Below are 22,695 nucleotides of genomic sequence, written 5' to 3' on the forward strand. Positions count from 1 at the left end.
TTCTGTGGAATCTTAATTTTTCTTGTTTTTTAAAAAGGAGTTCTATAATGGGGTGCCTGGGTGTCTCAGTCAGATAAGTGTCTGACATTGGTTTCTTTTCAAGTCCTGATCTTATGGGTCTGTGAGATCAAGCCCCATGCCCAGCAGGGAGTCTGCTTGAAGATTCTCTCCCTCTGCCCCTCCCCTCTGTTCACACTTGCTTTCTCTCTCAAATAAATTAATGAATATTTAAAAAGAAGTTCAATAATCAATAGAAAAAATAATGTTCTAGGTCACTTGTCATTGCAAACACTGTGCCTAGTACAAAATGAGCAAGTGTGAGCTACATATCCTCAGACTTTTTTTTTTTTTTTAAGGTAAGGCCATATTTAGGATGATATAGGACTGATAAAACTCAGAAACCTGACACCTACAACCTTCTTGGCATGAATAATAGGATAAATTTCAGGGAAATACAGCACCTGGAAAAGAAGGGGAAATTAAAAAAAAAAAAAAGAATCACTAATGAAGAGCCCCAAATTCTGCATATAAACCCTACCCCCATGTCTAGTTTAGCTCTGAACTACTCAGGCTAAATGCAGATTCTAGTAGCCCTGCTAAGGTTAAAAAAACATAACAGAACTCTCAGCTTCTGATCACTGCATGAAAGACTGAGTTTGGAATTTGGGTCCAGCCTGGTAAAGTAAAAATCAGTATTTTTGAGAAGAATATAATTGGATCCAGAGCCTTCACAATGTTGAGAATACGACTCAAAATTATTAAGTACATGAAGAACAGATAAGATGACGAGTATGCAAAGAAAAAAATCAATATAGATAGTAAGATGTCAAAAATGTTGCAATTAGCAGAAAAGAATTTTAAAGAAGCAAACAATAGCTATTGTAATGAATGAGCATAAAAGAAAGAAATAAGAAATATTTTTGAAAATTAATGAAAATTACAGATCTAAAAATTCTAAATTTTTAAAAAATGTATCATTAGAGAGTAACAGCCATTTGGATTTGAGGAAAAAACAGAGTCCTTGCATTTAAAGACATATCAACAAAAATTATCCAACTTGAAAAAAGCAGGGGAAAATATTGAGAGCAATTAAACAGAACCTCAGTAGTTTGTACATTATAAAAGTACTAACAATCATGTACTGGAGTCCCCAAAATAAAGAAGAGGAAAAAAGAAAGAAAATATTTCAGTAGTGGCAAACATCTTCCAAGATATTGTGGAAAGGCATAAATTTATAGTTTCAAGAATCTCAGCAAGTTCCAAACTGGATAAATATAAAGAATATTATTGCCAAGTATATCAAAGTCAAACAGCTGAAACTTCAAAATGACAAGAAAATCTTAAAAATAATTTCCCAAAAAGACATATTACCTACAGATAAAAACAATAAAAATGACCATTTCTCATCATAAAAATATAGAGGGCAGAAGAAATTGGAACAAATGTTCAAGGTGCTAAAACTTAATCCAGAATTATAAACCAGTGAAAATATCTTGTAGGAATGAAGAGAAACTAATGAGTAAATGAGTAAAACCTAAGAATGTTCATCCTCAGCAGACCAACACTATAAGAAATGATGAAGGAAGTTCTGGATGATGGGAAATTATGCCAAACAAAAATTCAGATCCTAGAAAAGAAATCAAGAGTATCAGGAATGGAGTTGAACTGGTTAAACACAAATACCTTTCTCAATAATATCACTTATGACTGATTAAAAGAAAATGCAACATTGTACTATGGAGTTTAAAATATGTGTGTTTATGTGTGTGTTTGGGTGTTCCAATACTTAAAAAAAACAAAGAAAGATAAAATAGTCTATAGATCAAAGAAAACCCAATAGAGAAATTTAAAATCATTTAAAATGAAGTATAGAAAAGAATAAATTAGGAAAAGTTATTAGAGCAACACTTACAGATGTAAATGCTTACTGAGAAAAGTAAAGAAGTATAAGTCCAACATGTAAAGATATAACATATATAAATGTAGCATATATGACAATTGTAGCCAAATGGAGTGGGAGAAAATGGGCATATACAGATTTTAAGGTTTTAACAATTTGAATGAAATTATATATTTAACTCTAAGTGTGAAAAGTCAAAAATGTGTATTATATCCATTGGAGAAACTACTGTAAAATAAAGGAGAATTGTAAAGCCATAAGATAAGTTAAATTTGAACTATTTTAAAAAATCAATTAACCCGGGCGCCTGGGTGGCTCAGTGGGTTAAACCGCTGCCTTCGGCTCAGGTCATGATCTCAGGGTCCTGGGGTCGAGGCCCGCATTGGGCTCTCTGCTCAGCGGGGAGCCTGCTTCCCTCTCTCTCTCTCTGCCTGCCTCTCTGTCTACTTGTGATCTCTCTCTGTCAAGTAAATAAATAAAATCTTTAAAAAAAAATCAATTAACCCAAAAGAAATTTGCAAAAAGAAGAGAAGAGAAATATCAATAATAAAAAAAATGGGGAAAATGGAAAGCAAGTAGTGAAATGGCAAAAATCCAAACACACAAATAATTACATTAAATAAAAATGAGCTAAGGATTCCAATGAAAATATAGATAGCTGTTCAGAATACATATAAAAAGGGAAGATATAAGTACAGATTTTCTGCAAGAGGCATACTTTAAATGTAAAAATACAAATAGATTGAAGGTAAAAGAATGAATAGGTATATACTATGTAAACCATGTAATAGGGCTAGAGTTGAATATTAATATTAGATAACATATACTTCAAGGCAAGGAGCCTTCTCAAAAGGAACATTTCATAATGACAAAATAGTGAATTCAGAAGAAAGGCATAAAAATCATAAATATGTATACATCTAGACACAGATTCTGAAATACATAAAGAAACAACCAACAAAATTGAAAGGAAAAACACACAAATTCACAATCATAGCTGAAAGGAAAAATACACAAATTCATAATCATAGCTGTATAGTTTGACAAACCTTTCTCAGAAATGAAAAAAGAAAATTCGAAAAAATAAACAACATGGAAGAAATGAACACCACAATTATCCACTTTTATTTAGTTGACCATTATAAGCGCTATACCCAAAAGCTGCAGAATACACATTATTTTCAAAATCAAATAGAAAATTCACCAAGATAAACCATATACTGAGCCATAAAACCAGGCTCAAGAAATTTCAAATTTTGAAATCCTGCAAAGCACATTCTTCAACTATAATGGAATCAATAGAAATCAATAACTATAATGTATCTAAATTAAAGTCCAGATATTTAGCAATAAAAAAATCACACTTCTTAAAAAAAAATCCATGCGGGCACCTGAGTGGCTCAGTGGGTTAAAGCCTCTGCCTTCGGCTCAGGTCATGATCTCAGGGTCCTGGGATGGAGCCCCACATCGGGCCCTCTGCATGGCAGGGAGCCTGCTTCCTCCTTCTCTCTTTGCCTGCCTCTCTGCCTGCTTGTGATCTTTGTCTCTCAAATAAATAAAATAAAATATTTTTAAAAATAAAATAAAAATAATAAAAATTATAATTAAAAAATCCATGGATCAGAGGAAAACTCAAGAAAATTTTTTAAATATTTTTAATTGGGTGATAATAGAATAATGGAACAGATTATGACATATAGCTAAAGCAGACTAGAGAAAGAATTAATTTGTTTTTTTATGTTATTACAGTAGTTAACAAAATAAAATATTAATATAACAATAAAGATAATAAATAGCTATTATCATCAGTGTAAAAACTAAGTGTACATTTTTGTGTTTAATGTCAATGTTTTCTCTTTTTTGCCTGCTTTTAATTTTCATTAAGTTATGAAGATACAAATCTAATATGTTCAGCATAGCAATTGCTGTGGTCAGAGTAAAATTGTATTCAAGTCAAATATGCTCTCCTTACATATTCACAAATATGGCTGTGTACATTTTTAAAATATTCCATGCAATAAACAGACATATATATATATATATATATAGTCTTCTTTCAGTGAAAAATAGAACTAAATTATAGATATCAGATTAATGCTATTGATTTGAATAATGTTTTAAACCTCTAACATAAGCCATATTAACGTTAGAAACCATTATATGCTATCAAAAGTCATTGGAGTTTCTCCATTACTGTATGTGTGTGATGTGGGAAATAGTTTGACAGCATTAGAAAAATCTCATAACTTGTGAGCAGCAGAACAAATCAGAACCATGTGTGGATTAAATACAGACTTCTAAAGCAAGGAGTTTTGTTTCCTTTAAAAAAAAACTTTGAAAGACTGTATGCATATATAAAAATTTTATATTTATATATATACAGATTTTATATCTATATATAAAGATATAGAGATTACACATATAAATGTTAGAGTATGCACCTCATTAGGTTTTAACAGGATACCTGGAGGGCCCCAAAAGGAGAGTCAGGGTCAGCTATCAGGAAAAGTCAGGGTCAGCTATCAGGAAAAACCTGACCCTGTCCAAGTGAGGAACAAAAAGCATGAAACCCTGCTCCCCAAAAAGTCCCCTCTCCAAATAATAGATATTTCATGCTCTAGTTAACAACTGTTAAAAAAGTTAACAACTGTCAGTAACAGCAATTGTCAATAAAAGATAGAGACCAAACCCCAGGGTCAGGCTCTCCCTTAAACTGGTCCAATCTTACATCTCAAAAGTGTACTCCCATTTAATAAAAACATCACCTGCTCAACCACTGTCTGGTCTGTCCCTGAATTCTTTATTTGTGATGAGACTAAAAGCCTCTAGTGATATGCCGGGGACAGACTGGGTGGAGGCCTCAGGGACCAGGCTGTGAGTGCATTGGGGTGGGGGGTAGCGCTGAGCAGTGGATTTGGGGGTGGAGTGCTCTCTCCAGTTCACCTGGCAACATAAATAAAAATATAAGCACTGTTTTTGTTTTTACTTTTTTAAAATTGTTTCTGACTTTCCATTAACTTAAGTTGGTATGATGGAAATTACATAAATTCTATAAGTTTTGTGTAGTTTATTTCTATGAGAATTACTTAAACCCCAGAAACATTTTAGGATGCTTCCTATTGTGTAAAATATTTCTGCCAGCCTTTGGACTCATTACAACCAAGAGCATAGAGATTTATGCTTTGAATGTGTTCTGCAACCCTACACGGATACTTAATAGTATTTGGTGCACAGGAGACCCTGAATACATGTTTGTTGAATGAAAAGTACATAAATGATAGAATTTATGGGCAACTGTATGAATGTAGATGTGAAAGATAAGAAATGAAACTGGAAACCTGTACCTGAAACTTTACTTATTTCTCTGAATAAATTTTCAAAGATATTTCTGTGAAAAAGGCAAGTATGAAGAAACAAATACAGGTCCTTTTGCCAAACAGAAGTTGTAGTCAGGAAATTAGTTAAGCATACAATTATGCCCTTGTCAAGTGTGTCAAATTACAAAGTTGTAAAAAGTGGAGGCAAAATTGACAATGGGTATTTCTAAAGTTAAGAAGCCCAATACTGGAAAATAGAACCACTGAGAGTAGAACATACAATGGATGCTCATTAAATACAAAAATCATGTAACAGCTCTGCAATTTATTCAGAATAAAGCCAAAGTACTTAAACCTTACACCTACAATCTCATGCCCCACTTATTCTATTCCAGCAACAAATGGCCTCCTCGCACTTCCTAGAAATGCTTCCTGCCTTAGGACTTCTGTACCTTCTGCACCTAGACCACCTTCTGCTTGTTGAACTAATCAGATATTGGCAAAGCTCCTTTCAAAGCTATTCCCAAATGGTATTTTTTTTTTTATTGTGTTATGTTAGTCACCATAAAGCACATCATTAGTTTTTTATGTACTGGTCCATGATTCATTCTGTGCATATAACATCCACTGCTCCATGCAATCTCTGAACCATCACCAGGTTCACCCAACCCCCCCTCTCCCTCCCTTCTAAAACCCTCGGTTTTTTTCCCCAGAGTACGTGATCTCTCATGGTTGTCTCCTACTCCAATTTCTCTCCTTTCATTTTTCCCTTCTCCTAAAGTCCTCCATGGACTTCATCAAGATAAAAAGCTTCTACACAGCAAAGGAAACAGTCAACAGAACAGAGGCACCCCATGGAATGGGAGAAGCTATTTACAAATGACACTACAGACAAAGGGCTGATATACAAATGGTATTTTCTCAGTAAGGCTCTCCCAGGCCATCCTATTAAAACCATGCACCACACCCCTTTAAAATCAATGGTATTCCTAAATCCCCTTGTGCTAGTCTGATTTTTTTTACTATAGCACTTAACAACTTAACACATTCTAACATATTTTATAATTTTTATACATATTATGATTATTATTTACTGTTTGTCTTCAACCACAGAATACAAATACTGTTATGGCAAGGGGTCTCATCTTGTTGATTGATATATACTTACTTCTTTCTATATGGTAAGCTCTCAATAAATTTTTAAAGAAAGAAAATGTACTTTACACATTGAATTATTCACTAATAATCTAAATGTATTTAAACATTTTTAGCCAAACATCTGGAATATCTTTTGCCTACAGTCCACAGGGCATGTCCTCCCAAGTATCAGTTCAAGGACTAAGTTAATAGTTGGGGTCTTCGCAATTTTTCTTAGCTCACTTTCTAACTCTGCCAATTTTTTACGAAATTGCTCCTTTCTATACCCAAGTGAAGTATGTGATAAAAGACTAACAGTAGCTATACACTACTATGTAAAACATTTTTTAAAAATTAAAAAGGAAACCGAATAATCATGCTTGGCTGTTGGAAATAAGGTGTTCCTAAGCTGATGCAGCTTCCCAGTTTCCATTGGCTACCCTTTCATGATCAATATTCTAAAAAGTGTCTCACAGTAGGTCCGACTATTCTAGGTTCATTATTAATGTTTGGTGTATTCTCAATTCTTCAAATAGTTCTCACAAATTATGTCCAAATAGAACTAAGATAGTTTATTCTGCCATTTATTGAAAGGTGTTTACTTAGTGACTTCAGTGTGTCACACACAGTGCTAACTGAAGCCTCAGGACCTAGTGAATAATTTTAAAATCTACACATTTGCTTTCACATTTATTGTCATCAAACATAATGGAAATAATTTCAAAGTAGTTGATATTATTATTAAATATTGTGAGCACCCTAATGTTCACAGCAGATACAAGTTTAGACATGTATATATATATATATATTATATGATGTACATATAGTATATAGGTAAATGCACATTACAATTCCAAATGCTTTTAGGTACTGATATAAATAATGGTGCATTAATAATGCTATGATAGGTACTGCATATATCTCATCGTTTTTTAATATTGTTATTGTTTAAAGTATTTTTTTAAGTGAAAAAAAAGGGAGGGAATTGTATTCCTGAGAGGGATGTGTTTTTGAAAACCAAATGTCTACATATATAGCTCTTCATCACATCTGCTGATGGGTTCAATATATTCTTATTACATCTCACTTCTGGTAGAACAGGTTAGATTAAGAATCAATATCTTCCAAAAATAATATAATGTTGCAGATTAACTTATTGATTGCTTTGTTCAGTTGTATCATATTATACTCTAACATTATATTAATCATAACATATCCAAAAGCTGTTGGATAAATTGGTGTAATTAACTATTTGGAAACACTTTTATAATCAGATGAAAAAGTTCAAGGAGAGAGAACTTGTACAAGTCCATCTATCAAAAGAAACTAGGTAAATAAGAATTAATAGATAAAAATTAGTCATTGAAAGATGAAATGAAATTCAAATAAGGAAAAAGCTGACATAAAAAGTCAAGAAATATCATTGTGTATATCCATTGTCTTGCAATTAAATGCATCACTTACATATAGCTTCCGTATAGCAAGAGAAACCACCAGCAAAGAACAACTGTAACCTATGGAATGGGGAAAGTATTCACGAACCATGATCTGAGAAGGAGTTAATATTAGAAATATTTAAAGAACTCCTTCAACTCAATAGCAAAAAAATTAAAAAGTGGGCAAAGAAACTGAATAGACATTTGTCCAAAGAAGATATACAAAAGGCCATGAAACAGGTACATGAAAAGGTGTTCAATATCACTCGTCATTGGGAAAATGAATATTAAAACCACAATGAGATACCACCTTATTCACTAGAATGGCCATCATCAAAAAGATAAGAGATAAACACTTGCATGGATGTGGTAAAAAGGGAACCCTGCACACTGTTCATGGGATTGTAAATTGGTACCAACACTCTGGAAAATAGTATGGAGGACCCTCAAAAAATGAAAAGTATGATCTAGCAATTCCACTTCTGGGAATATATCTAATGGAAACTAAAACACTAACAAAGGATATATCTACACCCCCATATTCATAGCAGCATTATTCATAATAGCCAAGACATACATGGAAAACAATACATGTATATGTATATGTATGTATATACATGTATATATATGTGTGTGTGTATATATAGTATATGTACATACACAAATATGTATTTATATAGTACAACTTCTTATACACACACACACACACACATACACACACACACACACACACGGAATATCCAAACACACACACACACACACACAGAGGAATATTATTCAGCCATAATTAAAAAAAGAAAACCTTCTACTTGTAGTAATATGGATCAACCCTAAAGGCACTATGCTAAGTGAGGTAAGTCAAACAGGTAAAGACAAGCAACTATATTATCACACGTACATGTGGAATATTTTTTTAAAAATCAAAAGAAGAGTTTAAAGGTGGAGAGTTGGGAGAGGGGAAATTGGAGGAAGATGGTCAAAAGGATCATACTTCCAATTATAAGATAAATAGTAGAGATGTAATATACATGATGACTATAGCTAACACTATACATAAGAAAGTTAAAAGAGTAAGTCTTAAGAATTGTTATCACAAGAATTTTTTCCCTTTCCTTTTCTTCTTTCCTTTCTTTTTATTGTATCTATATGAAAAGACGGATGTTAGCTGAACCTTCTGTGGTGATCATTTCACAATTATGTAACAGAACCCACCATGTTATAATGCTTCAAACATATACAGTGATATATGTCAACTGTTTCTCAGTAAAAACTGCCCAAAAAATTTATATAGAAAAAAATCACATCAGTTGACTAAAAACCTGATCTAAACCAAAACTCAAACTGAGGTACTCAAAGAGCAACTAATGAAAGAAAGTAACATCATGAATTTATTTGTGCATGAAGAATTTTACTGCAGGCACATTTTTTTTTTACCAATAACCTTTTCAAAATTTACTGAGTAGTATGTACAAAAGAAATTCTAACAGTAGCTTACTTTCTTTCTATATTAATCACATATATCTGCTCTTTATCATGGTTAAATATTTCATTCTTTTATTCCCACACATGATGTTGGAATGTTGCATTTTTGGGTTTTTTTTTCCATTTATTTTACACTGAAATAAGAGGCATAGTGCCCTATTTTCTTTTTGGGGTGATTAAGAGATAAAAATCAACTTTCTTTGTTAAATAAAATTAAACATACTTTTTTTCCCTAAAATACCCAAGTTCTACTTTGAGTGAACATAGCATTAATTTAGCACTTATTATAAGCCAAGTTACTGCACTGGCCACTTTACAAATTCATCCTACCTTAATCCTTTCATGTTTAAGGTTAGTTATTATCCCTGTTTTACAGTAGAGGAAACAGAATCAGAAAGGTTAATTATCTTGCCCAAATGAATGCAGGTCTATAAAGCTCAAAAGACCAAGCTATTAACATTACATTACCTCTCAATATTCTATCATAGAATGTTGCAGATGCTGTAGGTTTTTCCACTAAAACCCCAAATCAGGCTTCTATAACCATTCCTAACTACTGCTTATAGCTCACACTGGAACTCTTCCCTGAAGAATTACCCTTGACACACATAAACCACCTTGCCCTATGCTCATCCCCTTAGCTCTCGGACAGAACAGTCTCATTAGTGCAAATTATGTTTTAAAACTCCCTGTGGGATCAGGCTGAACTAAACTTGAAACCATATCATTGCTGAGCCTCTTCATCCATCCTGGCCTCCTTCTTTCATTCCTTGATAGGTTTTCTGAGAACCGTGCCACACACAGGAATCCCTTCCTCAAGCTTTGCTGCTAGGAAACCTGACCTAAGACAATTGGTGCCAGGAGTGTCTAGGGAGTAGACTCAATGGATAGAGTTTTAACACTGGATTTCATGTTGACCAAAAGGTAATGAGGATCCAGTCACAGGTCATAGGTAGCATTTGGTAGTCCCTAGCAAGATGAAGCAGGACAATTGCTAAGACCTTGACCTGTGGTGATCTAGGAAGAAAATATAGATTACAGATGCATTGGCTCATTTAATGTCTTTGACATTTGAGAGGTATGGAGGAAAAGTAACTCTAAAATTCGTGCACAACTGAGTGGGCATTACTGAAAGCTAACTAGTGCACTGGAGAGATATGACAGGATTGAATCAGTTAAACAACAATTTAAAGCAAAGTCTGGGAGTCAGAGGGCCTCCTTTGGCAGGGTTTAAAGACACTGTCATCTACTACAGTTGGAAAGCTAATTAGGCTGAAGACCAGGCCTATTGTAAAAATGAAAGAGCATCAACTCTTCTAGTCCCATCCATGTTGATACAAAAGTTGGGTATTTATCCTTTCTGATGGAGGCATAATACTCCATGGTGTATATGGACCACATCTTCCTTATCCATTCGTCCATTGAAGGGCATCTTGGTTCTTTCCACAGTTTGGTGACTGTGGCTATTGCTGCTATGAACATTGGGGTACAGATGGCCCTTCTTTTCACTACAACTGTATCTTTGGGGTAAATACCCAGTAGTGCAATTGCAGGGTCACAGGGAGAGATTATGCTGAGTGAAATAAGTCAAGCAGAGAGAGTCAATTATCATATGGTTTTGCTTACTTGTGGAGCATAAGAAATAACATGGAGGACCTGGGGAGATGGAGAGGAAAAGGGAATTGGGGGAAACTGGAGAGGAAAAAGAACCATGAGAGACTATGGGATCTGAAAAACAATCTCAGGGTTTTGGAGGGGTGGGGGTGGGAGGCTGGGTGAACCCGGTGGTGGGTATTATGGAGGGTATTGCATGGAGCACTGGGTGTGGTATATAAACAATGAATTCTGGAACACTGAAAAGAAATTTAAAAAATAAATAAAAATTTAAATAAATAAATAGATAGATAAATAAATAAATAAATAAATAAAAGAGCACCAGGGGAAGCTGAATTCTCAGTCTAGGCGATGTTCACAAGCCAAAGTCAGGAAAGGACAGGGATCAAAGATACCCTATAATCAGGTAAGTGTCCCCTGGGGGAAGGAGAATACCTATGTTTTGCAAGGGTTGTTGGATACAGTATTTAAGGTGATAGTGATATTATGGGACCAAATAATAAGTGGAGTCCTAGCCAAGGTTTATCTCACAGTTTTTCACTGGGTCCATGACTCACTTGGTGGTCATTTCCCCAGTCCCTGAATATATAGTTAAAATGTTTCATATTTAACAGCTATCAGAACCTTCGCATTGATTCCTTGGCAGATGGTACAAGGATTATTGCTGTAGGAAAAGCCAGGTGGAGGTCTCTGAAACAGACCACGTTAATATTAAATATATATATATATCAAATCCTAGGTTTAATTGAAGGTAGTATTAATTTCTCTCTCTGAGAAGCAGGGTACTGGCTTTCATCATATCTCAATTTATTTCATCAGCCTGTTTCATGCAAAATTAAAATTAAAATGAAACAGATCATGGCAAATGAGAGTAGACCATTAAAAACTCAGTCATGTGGTAGCCCTAGTGTAGCTAGTATACCAGATGTGGTATCTTTACTCAAATGGCTTCACATTACTCTGGCATGAGCTGTGAAGCAATTGATCCAGTAAATGCATCCTTTTTCATATCCATTAGGAAAATCAGAAACAGTTTCCATTCATATGTGATAGAAAACATACACATGTATTGTTTTGCATCAGGGCTAAATTTAACCTTTGGTCACAGGATAATCCAAAAGAACATGAATCATCTGGATACTCCACAGAGTATCAGATAGGCCGTTGTATTGATGACATCATGTGAATCGTACTTGATGAAGAAGAAGGGGCATGTACTCTGGATGTCTAGTCAGGATATATGCTCCAGGAGACAGAAGATATATGACATTATCAGTAAAAGTTTCAGGAGTTCACTGTCTGGGGCATACTGGGACAACTCTTCCAATTCAAAGGACAAGTTACTACATTTGTGTCACCCACCACAAAGAAAGAAGCATTTGGTAGATCTCTTCAGATGTTGGAGGCAGCATATAATTGGGATAATTGTGTTGATCTATTTTTTACGTGTTGCAGCAGGTCATTTTTGAGTGGGGCCTAAGGCAAGAAAGGGTATGGAAGGTCTAGACTACCCACAGGCTTAGACTATATAACAACAGAGTCCAAGTATAGAAGTAATAGATAAAAATTCTGTGTGGAAACTTCAGCAAGCCCCAACAAGACATTCATAAGACAGAATCTAACATAAAACAAGTGCACGCCTACAACAGGGAAATATACACCTTTTGAAAATGCTGTTACTGCACCATTGCCCCATTCACGGGTAGTCTTGAAGGAAGTGGTGAGGGGAAATTCTCCCAATGTGCAGAGAGCTTCAGTGTCAGGTCATCCAATCTTTGTGGAGAGAAAAGTAGTCCAAGAAATGAATACAAACAGATTAACAGTGACAAATGACTTGGCTTTTCAGTCAGATGGCTATTAGAAGCAAAATTAACATCACGGAAAAGGAGATCTAAGGAAGAGGCATATTGTAAACAAACCGCAGGGTAGTAATATTTTTGTTCCTTTCCATTACACATTATCTTTGCGCCTAGTAGCTCAAGATTCTATATAGAACACATTCTGGCTTTTATATTTCCTACACAACTCAGGAATACTAACACAACTGAGATTTATATGAGTTGAATTATGATAAATATTTTTATTACACAAGATATTAGTGAAAAAATATATAGTACTCCTATTTCTTAATCATAGTGTGCCAAAGGTTCCCCACACAAAAATATTATGCCTAAATCTCTGCATAGATTCTGATGCCAAAAGTCAACAAAAGGAGCTCTCTGTTACTACATATTCAATTTGACTTGCCCTTCAGGGTCCCTAAGAAACAGTCCCAGGGATTGAAAGTACCACTCCCTATTGCTAGAAACACTTGGGATTTAATTTCAGCCTTTATTTATTTTCCCCTCAAAAAGAAACAATACAAAATAATTTATAAGAGGTGAATTGTCATAAATTTCATCTTAACCTCTTTGCTATCTTCACATATTCCAAACTGTGCTATAATTAAATTTCGTTTTGATTTTGTACTTGGATAAGCTGAGTACATTAACTTTCTTATTTGAAAATAATAAAATGTAAGCATAATAAAGTGGTGGGTAAATTAGAATAACATTTTGCCAGTTATATAAAGAACTTGCATCAAATTCTTTTTTTTTTTTTTTAACTTATGAAGGCCTACATTTTGTCCTTATAGAGGTCATTAAGAGTGGTTTTGTGGGGCACCTGGGTGTCTCAATTCTTGATTTCAGCTCAGTTCATGATCTCAGGGTCTGGGACCAGGCCTGAGTTGTCTCTCCTTCCCTGATCCTCTGCCCCTACCCCCCTACTCACTTGCACTCTCTCTGTATCTCTAAATAAATCTTAAAGAAAAAAAAAAAAAAAAGAGTGGCTTGGCTATAATATAGACCAAGAGATTATGGGAACTAAAATCCAAGAATTATTTCAGTATAAACCAGGACAAGATATATTATTTCTTCGTAAAAATAAGAAAAGCCATCATATCATAAATACAGGAATAGATTAAAGATAAAGAAAAGGCAAGCATTTTTATATGGAGAGATTACCAAAATTCCTATCTATAAAGTGGGTTAAGAAAATAGAAATGATCCTAGACACCAAATTAGGACTGCCTTAATACGCATGCCATAAAAACTCAACTTTTTCCTTTTCTACATTCCCCCCAAATCCATTAACTCACAGATTTTAAAAATCTAGGTTGTAAGTTATGTAGAATGTTGGTTCTTGAGAGATGTGTATCAGAATCACCTGTGAAGCTTTCAAACAATGCACAAACAGCCATAATCCAGACCCACTAATTTATAATCTCCCAGATTAGACCCAGTCATTTATATAAATTAAAAGCCCCAAAAGAATCCTTCTACAATGTATATGTATATTAAATCATCCTATTGTACACTTTAAATATATTACAATTTTTATTTGTCAGTTATACCACAATAAAGCTTAAAAAAATAGAAATCCTGGGCGCCTGGGTGGCTCAGTGGGTTAAGCCTCTGCTTTAGGCTCAGGTCATGATCTCAGTGTCCTGGGATCGAGTCCCGCATCAGGCTCTCTGCTCAGGTCCTGCATTTCTCTCTGCCTGCCTCTCTGCCTACTTGTGATCTTTAAAAAAATGATTCTGTTATATACCTCCATCTGAAAATTACTGATGGCTAAAACAAATGTAGTGTTGCCTACCCCAATTTTATCTCAAAGCCTTATTTTTTTAATAATTTTTTATTTTTTATAAACATATATTTTTATCCCCAGGGGTACAGGTCTGTGAATCACCAGGTTTACACACTTCACAGCACTCACCAAAACACATACCTTATTTTTTATGGAATGAAAAACATTTAACTAAAATCTTGTTTGAAATCATAGCATTAAGATTTTACGCTAGGCATATTCAATATGCTTAAAGAACTAGCTGACTAGTCAGAGAGCTTAACAACCACAAATATAACTTCAGTGGAAAAGTATGATTGTAATGTCAATTTAACCACAAACTGTTGGTGTACAGTTGTGGGGAACTACCTATACCTAAAGAGTTCCTCTGTCAATTGAAAATATAATTACTATATGGTGCACCTGTGTGGCTCAGTGAGGTAAAGCCTCTGCCTTCGGCTCAGGTCATGATCCCAGGGTCCTGGGATTGAGCCCCACATCAGGCTCTCTGCTCAGCGGCGAGCCTGCTTCCTCCTCTCTCTGTGCCTGCCTCTCTGCCTACTTGCGATCTCTGTTTGTCAAATAAATGAATAAAATCTTTAAAAAAAAGAAAGAAAATATAATTACTATATAGTTATATTAGTATTGTGACATGATTCAAAATGACATAAACAAATAGAGGGATAAGTCAGTATGCTATTTCAAGTAATATACATGTACACAAAAAATGAAATGAAAACAAGGATATTAAGGCACTCAAATTGATCAGGTCCTGTGCGCATGTTGCAGAGCACAGACAAGAGAAGTCTGGGTCTTCCCAGAAGGTCTACTCCAAGTCTAGACTAGTTGCATCGGTAATGTACTCCAGTAATGCCAACACCATGGTGTTCAAAGACAACTAAAGGGAAGTTCCCCAACAAAATAAATTCTTAAGATACAGTCATTCATCAAATATTTATTGTATACTTGCCAAGGATTAAATTAGGTAATAGGGATAAAAACAATATGCAAGATCAATGTGACTTCTACCTTCCAAGAGCTTACAGTTTTACAGATGAAACAAAATTATTTCAAAATAGTCTAAATAGTGCCATGAAGAACAAACAACCAGGATGTCAACATAGAAAATAATGGTGATGGGTATTAAGGAGGGCACCTGTTGTGATGAGCCCTGAGTGTTATACACAACTAATGAATCATTGAACACTATATCAAAAACTAATGATGTACTAAATAGTGGCTAACTGAACATAATAACAACAAAAAAAATTTTAAAAAGAGGCCTATGGAGGCTGAGGGTCTAAAAACTTATTCCCCCCAAAGCCTACCCACCCAGGTTCAAAATCTGTATGGTTCTGTCAGTCTGGGCCCCTGCATTACTACAGTGGGGCATGCAGCAGACCTGTACTAAGCATGTAGCACAAATGAGTCATGGACGTTTTTGTTGTAGTAAGCCACTGAGACTTTGGAGAGGTTTCTTAATACTGAATAGCCTAACTTATCCTAACACGTTATAATAAAGCTACTGTTCAAATCGGGGGTGGGGGGAAGAAAGAAAAGAATGGATGTGGGAAATGATATCTTTAGAGGGGTATTTGTAAATGGGACTTGCTAAAGATGTAACAGTTGTTAATTGAGATGGAAAAAAAAGAGCATCATGGGCAAAGGGCCAGGCTGGACAGTATCCTGTATTGTGTATGTGCTCCTATGTTGAAGAAATGAGCAAAGATTAATTGAAGAAAACAAAGATTAATGTTGTTAGGACCAATGGAGCAAGGGGAAGGTTGGCAGGAAACATACTTTCTTGAAGGCCATGGTTAGGAGATTTACTCAAAGTACTGTCAGAAATCCAAACAAGGGGATACAACCAAAAGTTTGGTTTTGTACACATTACTTTTGAGATGTCAGTGAAAAGTAAAATAAATACATAGAAACAGAAGCATTCCAGGAGAAGACACTGAAGGACATCTACCTTTAGAAGATGGGTATGGGATAAGACATGATAATGAAAGCAAACAAAACCACTAGTCAGATTAGAGAAAAAAAACAGGTCAGCATGGTTTGCATTCTTGTCATGGAGGCTGGAAGACAGGAAAGGAGAAACAGAAAGAGGGTAGGGAAACAAGTGTGGAATCTTAATAAAAATGTTGCAAAGTTCAAGATGGCTCTTCAATATAAAAAATATTAACAGTTGTTATTTTATTAAAACCTGAATATATTTTCTATAGAAACATCTGTTTGTCTCAAATAGTAACAGTGACAATCACTCACATTCAACTTTAATGTAGAATGTGATAAGGAAAGAACAAAGGAAGAATTACTGTCACTGTAACTGATTTTTTTGGGTGATGAGTTGTCAGGTGATTGTTCTGTCAAAGATATACTCTGCCTCTAGTCCAAACTGGTAGATCAAATTATGTAGCTATATGATAAAGTGAAGAAACTCCCCAAATGACAAAATAGCATGTGCACTGACAATGACTCTTCTGCTGTAATGATACAGGCACTTCATCTGAGGGTCAGGAAAGAAACGGAAGCAAACTGGGCTGCAGCATCATTAGACTTGGAGCTGGCACCCAAAATTTCAACCAGAAATATCTGCAATGTTCAACCCAAACGAAAACATGGCTCAGCCTAAAGCAGAATGGATGAAGGCACAGCAGCCATACTCACTGCTGAATACGTAGCCATGCTTTTTCGGGGGAAATTCTCTCTAGCTTGAAATAAGCCCATGTCCTTTCAAGGACTGAACAAGATGTAAAAGGTTCTGGTGAAAGTGTTTGTCACCCAGGATATGGAAAGTAGTAAAGAGCAAAGTTCTGACAAAAGTATGAGGTAATGTCATGTCAACGGCATCCCGGGCTCCTAATATTATACAGCATATCCAAATCAATTTATGCGTTCTGTATTTTAAACCCAGTAAAATGCAAGTCTGAATTCATGATTCTTTTACTAATGTCCATATTAATTTTAAGAGAAATTTAACATGAATGCTTGGGATATTCATCTATTATTTTTTAAAAGTGTGCTTTAAAAAAATAAATTTTTCAATTATTTTCACCATTTTTGAAGACAAGTATGTTACTCTAAGCTAATAAACATCTCATAAGTTTGATTTGGTCAAAAACCTGTGCATTTACCTTTAAATTTAACACCACCTTGTCATAATTTAAGTAAACTATTATCCCCTAAATATTCAATCTCATTAATATTTACCAAGCAATTTTTGTGGGGACTAAAACAAAAATAAATTGCTATATTTTGCTAAGTGCAAAATTATAACAGTTGATAGCTGATCTGACTTTTTAAAAAAGTATTTTAAAACTATTCTGAGACATTCTATTGTCTGATGAAAATTGTTTTGGTCTTTAAAATCTTAATTCACTGTTGTACCTCAAAGGACAAAATAAAGTCAAGTACTAAAACAAATTCCATAAAATGGAATAAAATTATGCATTGAGCCTTTAAATTTGTTATAACATAAAAAACAGAATTTTTTAGTGAAACATACATTCTGTAATAATTTATATTTTATAAATTAAACACATGGTATTTTTTTTAATATTTCCTTTGGGGGAAAATTATGGTTCACTTCATGGCCAATAGTAGCATTTTATATCAATAACATAAATAAGCATGGAAGTATGTACAAAGAACATATTAGACTAGAAGAGCAATTCTCTTTTCTTGAGTTCTGATTATAGACCAGATATCCAGGTTAGGAGGTAGGCTTGGTGTTTTCCTCAGCCTACCTCAACACTTCTGTATTATCATTCCCTCACTTTCCTATGAAAGTATCTTTTCCTTGGAAACCAGACACAGATCTTGATTATACCTCAATGGTCTCACCAACCAATTCATTATGCCTCCACCTCCATCTTTGCATTCGATTCTGAATTCCCCGTTTTCTTCTCCACCCCAGTTCTTGCCAGCATTCTGAGTATTTCTAATCCATGGGAGAAAATCATCCAACAGTCTATTTGTTCATCTCTTTGACGTCCTCATTTCCAGTTGTCTTAATCCCCACTAAATCTCATAATCATTCTTGAAACTTGCCATCATTAAGAAGTGCTTGAGTTATTAAATATTAAACTTAAACACTCAGGCTTCAGACACCAACCTGCAAATATATTGGTTCTTTTAATCACTAATGGCCAATAAAACTTGCCTTATGATCTTGCTGAGACCTTTGATCCTTGACAATATTTTTATATACTTCTTAGCTCTATTCTGTTTTTATTCTTCAACGTAGTTTATTACCTTGTTCAATTCTTTACCAAAGTCCATATCTCCCTTGCATCTTTTTCATTTGGTTACATGCCTGGGAAAATGTCAACCATGGATCAAGTAAACCATCATGATCTCCAAATCAACTGGACCCATAATGTGTTCCAACAACCTTTCTCATCTGCTCTCACCCAGAGCAATTAGAGTACGTATTTTAAAATCTTCTCTAATTCCCTCTACTCTATTATCACAACAATTCCCTCTTACTCTCAGTAGATGACATCATCTCTTTCTTAAAACTCTTACTGACTTTAGGATCACAATACTTTGTTGTTATTACTTTCACTTTCAAAGATACTCTGTCTAAATCTTCCAGGTCATTTTCCTCTGATTCAGTTTCCTCATCTGTAAAATGAAATAAGCATGTATATTTCATGGCACTGTTGTGAAGATTAAATATGTTAATACATGTTAAGTGCTTATCTAATAGTGCATAGCCCACAAGAATTACTCAATAAACTGAGGTTTTTCATTGGACCTTTGATTCTTTTCTCTTTTTCATTGCCCTCCATTCTCACCCTCCACACCTTATCCTGGAGATCTCAACAACTATGTAGTCAGCTGCAATTAAAATCTGCATGCTATTTCTTGCCAAATCTCATTCAACTCAGACCTCTCAGCAAAACTATGAATCTATCTATCTAACCATTTCCAAACCTAACTCATCTTATTCCAGTTTTGTTCTTTCTCAAGCATTTTATCTCAGGAAATCCTATCACCATAAAGCCAACTGCCTAAATCAAACTCCTGGACATTTTCCTCAGTTCCTCTGAATCCCTCTCTCAATAGACTTCTCTAACATTTGTGAAGTCCTGTTGTCTCTATATTCCAAGTACTTTCAAATGTATCAATTGTTTATATACTCACTAACTCTAGACCATTTTATGCCATTGTCATCTCTTATTTGAGTTACAGTCACCTCCTAATGGCTATGGCTACCAATAACCTTGCATGCAACAATACTTTATCAATGTTATAATTAAAACATCTTTTTAAAACACAAATATAGTCAGGTCACTTCTCTGTTAATGACATAAAATGTGAATTTCTACAAATTCCCACCATTCCATCCTCCTACATTCCAGCATCTTTACACACAAACTGCTTTCCTTCATGTTACTACAAGTAAACCATGTCTGCTCTTCTATAAGGTCAACTAGAACCCTTGCCCATTCATCTATGCAAGGCCCTCAAAGAATCTTCTCAGACACCATCAAGTTTGTGTTCACTAATCAATTATAGCCATCAGCATTAAAAAAAAAAAAAAATCTCTTGATCCCACTGTTCCTTCCAGCTACCTTGTAACAGCAAATTGCCTCCAAAAGTGCTGTCTTAATACCTGTCTTCTATTGTTATCTTGATACTTAATTCCATGAAGTGATTCTGTAAGATTTTAATAGATGATTTTTTAATGAGACTTCCTGATAGCCTAGCATATGCTCTACCTCCATGCAATTCCGTATATACTTTAAAATAATGTTAGATCTGCAATTGTTGTGTCAGTTAAATATAAAAAAATGAAGACAGAAGATAGAACCATTCAAATGATCAGTATTGTTATTGACATTTTGTCACGTTCTGTAATTTCCTGAGCTGTGTGTAGAGCTACAATTATGATTATGGTTATGGTTTTGTCTATTTCTCCCTTCTGTCAGTTTTTTCTTCAAGTATTTGCAAGTTGTATAATTAGGTGCATTTATATTTATAATTGTGTCTTCCTGCAATATTGATCCTTTTATATGTATGAAGTGTTTTTTCCCCCTAATAATACTACTTGTTTTTAATTCTAAACTTTTCCTTCAGTTCTTTTTCATACTTTATCTGGTGAGATTCCCCATCTGTTAATTCGTTATTATTCTGTTTTCTTCTAGTTCTTGAACATGTTAATCATAACTACTTGAGGGGCGCCTGTGTGGCTCAATGGGTTAAAGCCTCTGCCTTTGGCTCAGGTCATGATCCCAGAGTCCTGGGACCGAGCCCCACATAGGACTCTCTGCTCAGCAGGGTGCCTGCTTCTCCCCTCTCTCTGTCTACTTGTAATCTCTGTCTGTCAAATAAATAAATAAAATCTTTTTAAAAAATCATAACTACTTGAAAGTCCTCGTCTGTTATTTCTAATATCTGGGTCACCTTAGAGTTTATATTGACTGGTATTTTTATTGAGTAACTTTTTCCTCATAGATTATGCCTAGTAATATTTTATTGTATGCTTGGAATTGTGTTTTATACATTATAGATGCACTGGATTTACTTTGCTTTGAAAGGTGCTGAGGTTTTGCTCTAGTAGGCAGTTGTATTGAAACCACAAAATCTGTTTTCTACAATAGGCAGAAGTCTGCTCACTTCTTTTTTCCAGCTGCTGATTTTACTAGAAGTGGAACTGGAACATTCTCTACATGGATAGCTCAGTGGGAAGACAAAAAATTTTGGTAGAAGTAATGACACAGATTCCCGTTACTACATAGATAAGAGAAAGTCTGGCACCCCTCGGTAGTTTGCCTCTTATATTTTCCAACTACTCAGCTGACTCAGAACTCCGGCTTCTTACAACATAAGCCTTTAAGACTTTACCTTCTACTGTCTTCATGCCCCACACTGAGACTTTCCATCATGACACAAAAAAATTGCAAATTCACAAATCATATCTGATATCACTTTCTTTTTTCAAAGATCACATCCCCTAAAGTTTCTGTCTCTTTTGGGTTTCTCTCCAGTTTCTTCAAATACTTGTTTTCTTTTGAAAAATTTTAAAATAGTTTATCTAGTTATTATTAGTATTGCTATCTGCAGATTGATCAGTATGACAAAGAAGCTCTAGTATCACAAGTCATAGCCTAACTCTATAGAAACTTTAATGAATCACCAATAGCCCTACCTTGCTAGAGCTGATTATCAATTCTCAGTCTTCAACTTACCCAAACTTTCAACAGAATTTTACACTCCCTACTGGGATCACTTTCCACACTTGTCTTCCAGGCAAACATATTCCCCCATTTTCTTCCTACTTAACAGACCTCTTCTTAAGTAACTTTCCTGGTTATTCATCTTCTTCCAGACCTCTTAACATTAAAATTTTGCCATGAATCAATTTGCAACTTCTATTTTAAGTCTACAAGCATTTCTTTAGTGATATCATCCATCAAGTGGCTTTAACAATAACCAAGTTTATGGCTGTTTTTCCTAAATTCTATAGGGATATATCTCTAACTCACTGTTTATCATCTCCACCTGAAAATCTGTTAGGTATCTCTAATATGATTATATCAAAATTTAAACTCTTAATATTACATTACCCAAGCATATTTAAACTGCATTTTTCGATATGACATTATTGGTTATTTCAAACTTCCAGCTGCTTAGATAAAAATGCTGGGGTCTTCCTTGAATGTTTTATTTTCTCATACATTCGAACAGTTAGGAAACATCAAATGCTCAACCCCCCTCAAAAAATATCCAGGAACATGTCTACAATTGCCGTTCAAGCTGGTCAAATCCACCTTCATCATTATTCCTTATCTTGATATTTGCAACTGCCCCTAATGGATTTTTCAACTTCTACTTTTGCCGTTCCACTAACTAGTACCTAAATTATTCCTTTAAAATGTAAAATAGATAATGTTACTTCTTTGCCAAAAACTGTTCAATGACCTTTACAATGACCTAAAGAGTTTTGTTTTTGTTTTGTTTTTGTTTTTGTTTTGTTTTGTTTTTTATGGTCAGGCCACTCTCTGACTTATTCTACTTCTCTCTTATCTACTCAGTACATGACTGCCATTCTAAATTTTTTCCTAAAATAGCACTCTTTTGCCTTTCCCCTGTATTGTAAATCTTGCTTCCCCCCAATATTGTTGATTTTCTTGCTTCGAATATAACCGATTTATTATATTTAGGCTGTCTTCCCCCAATAGAATGT

Source organism: Mustela putorius, unplaced genomic scaffold (assembly GCF_011764305.1).
Source record: "Mustela putorius furo isolate JIRA1106 unplaced genomic scaffold, ASM1176430v1.1 tig00003846_pilon_pilon_pilon, whole genome shotgun sequence".
Classification (NCBI taxonomy): Eukaryota; Metazoa; Chordata; class Mammalia; order Carnivora; family Mustelidae; genus Mustela; species Mustela putorius.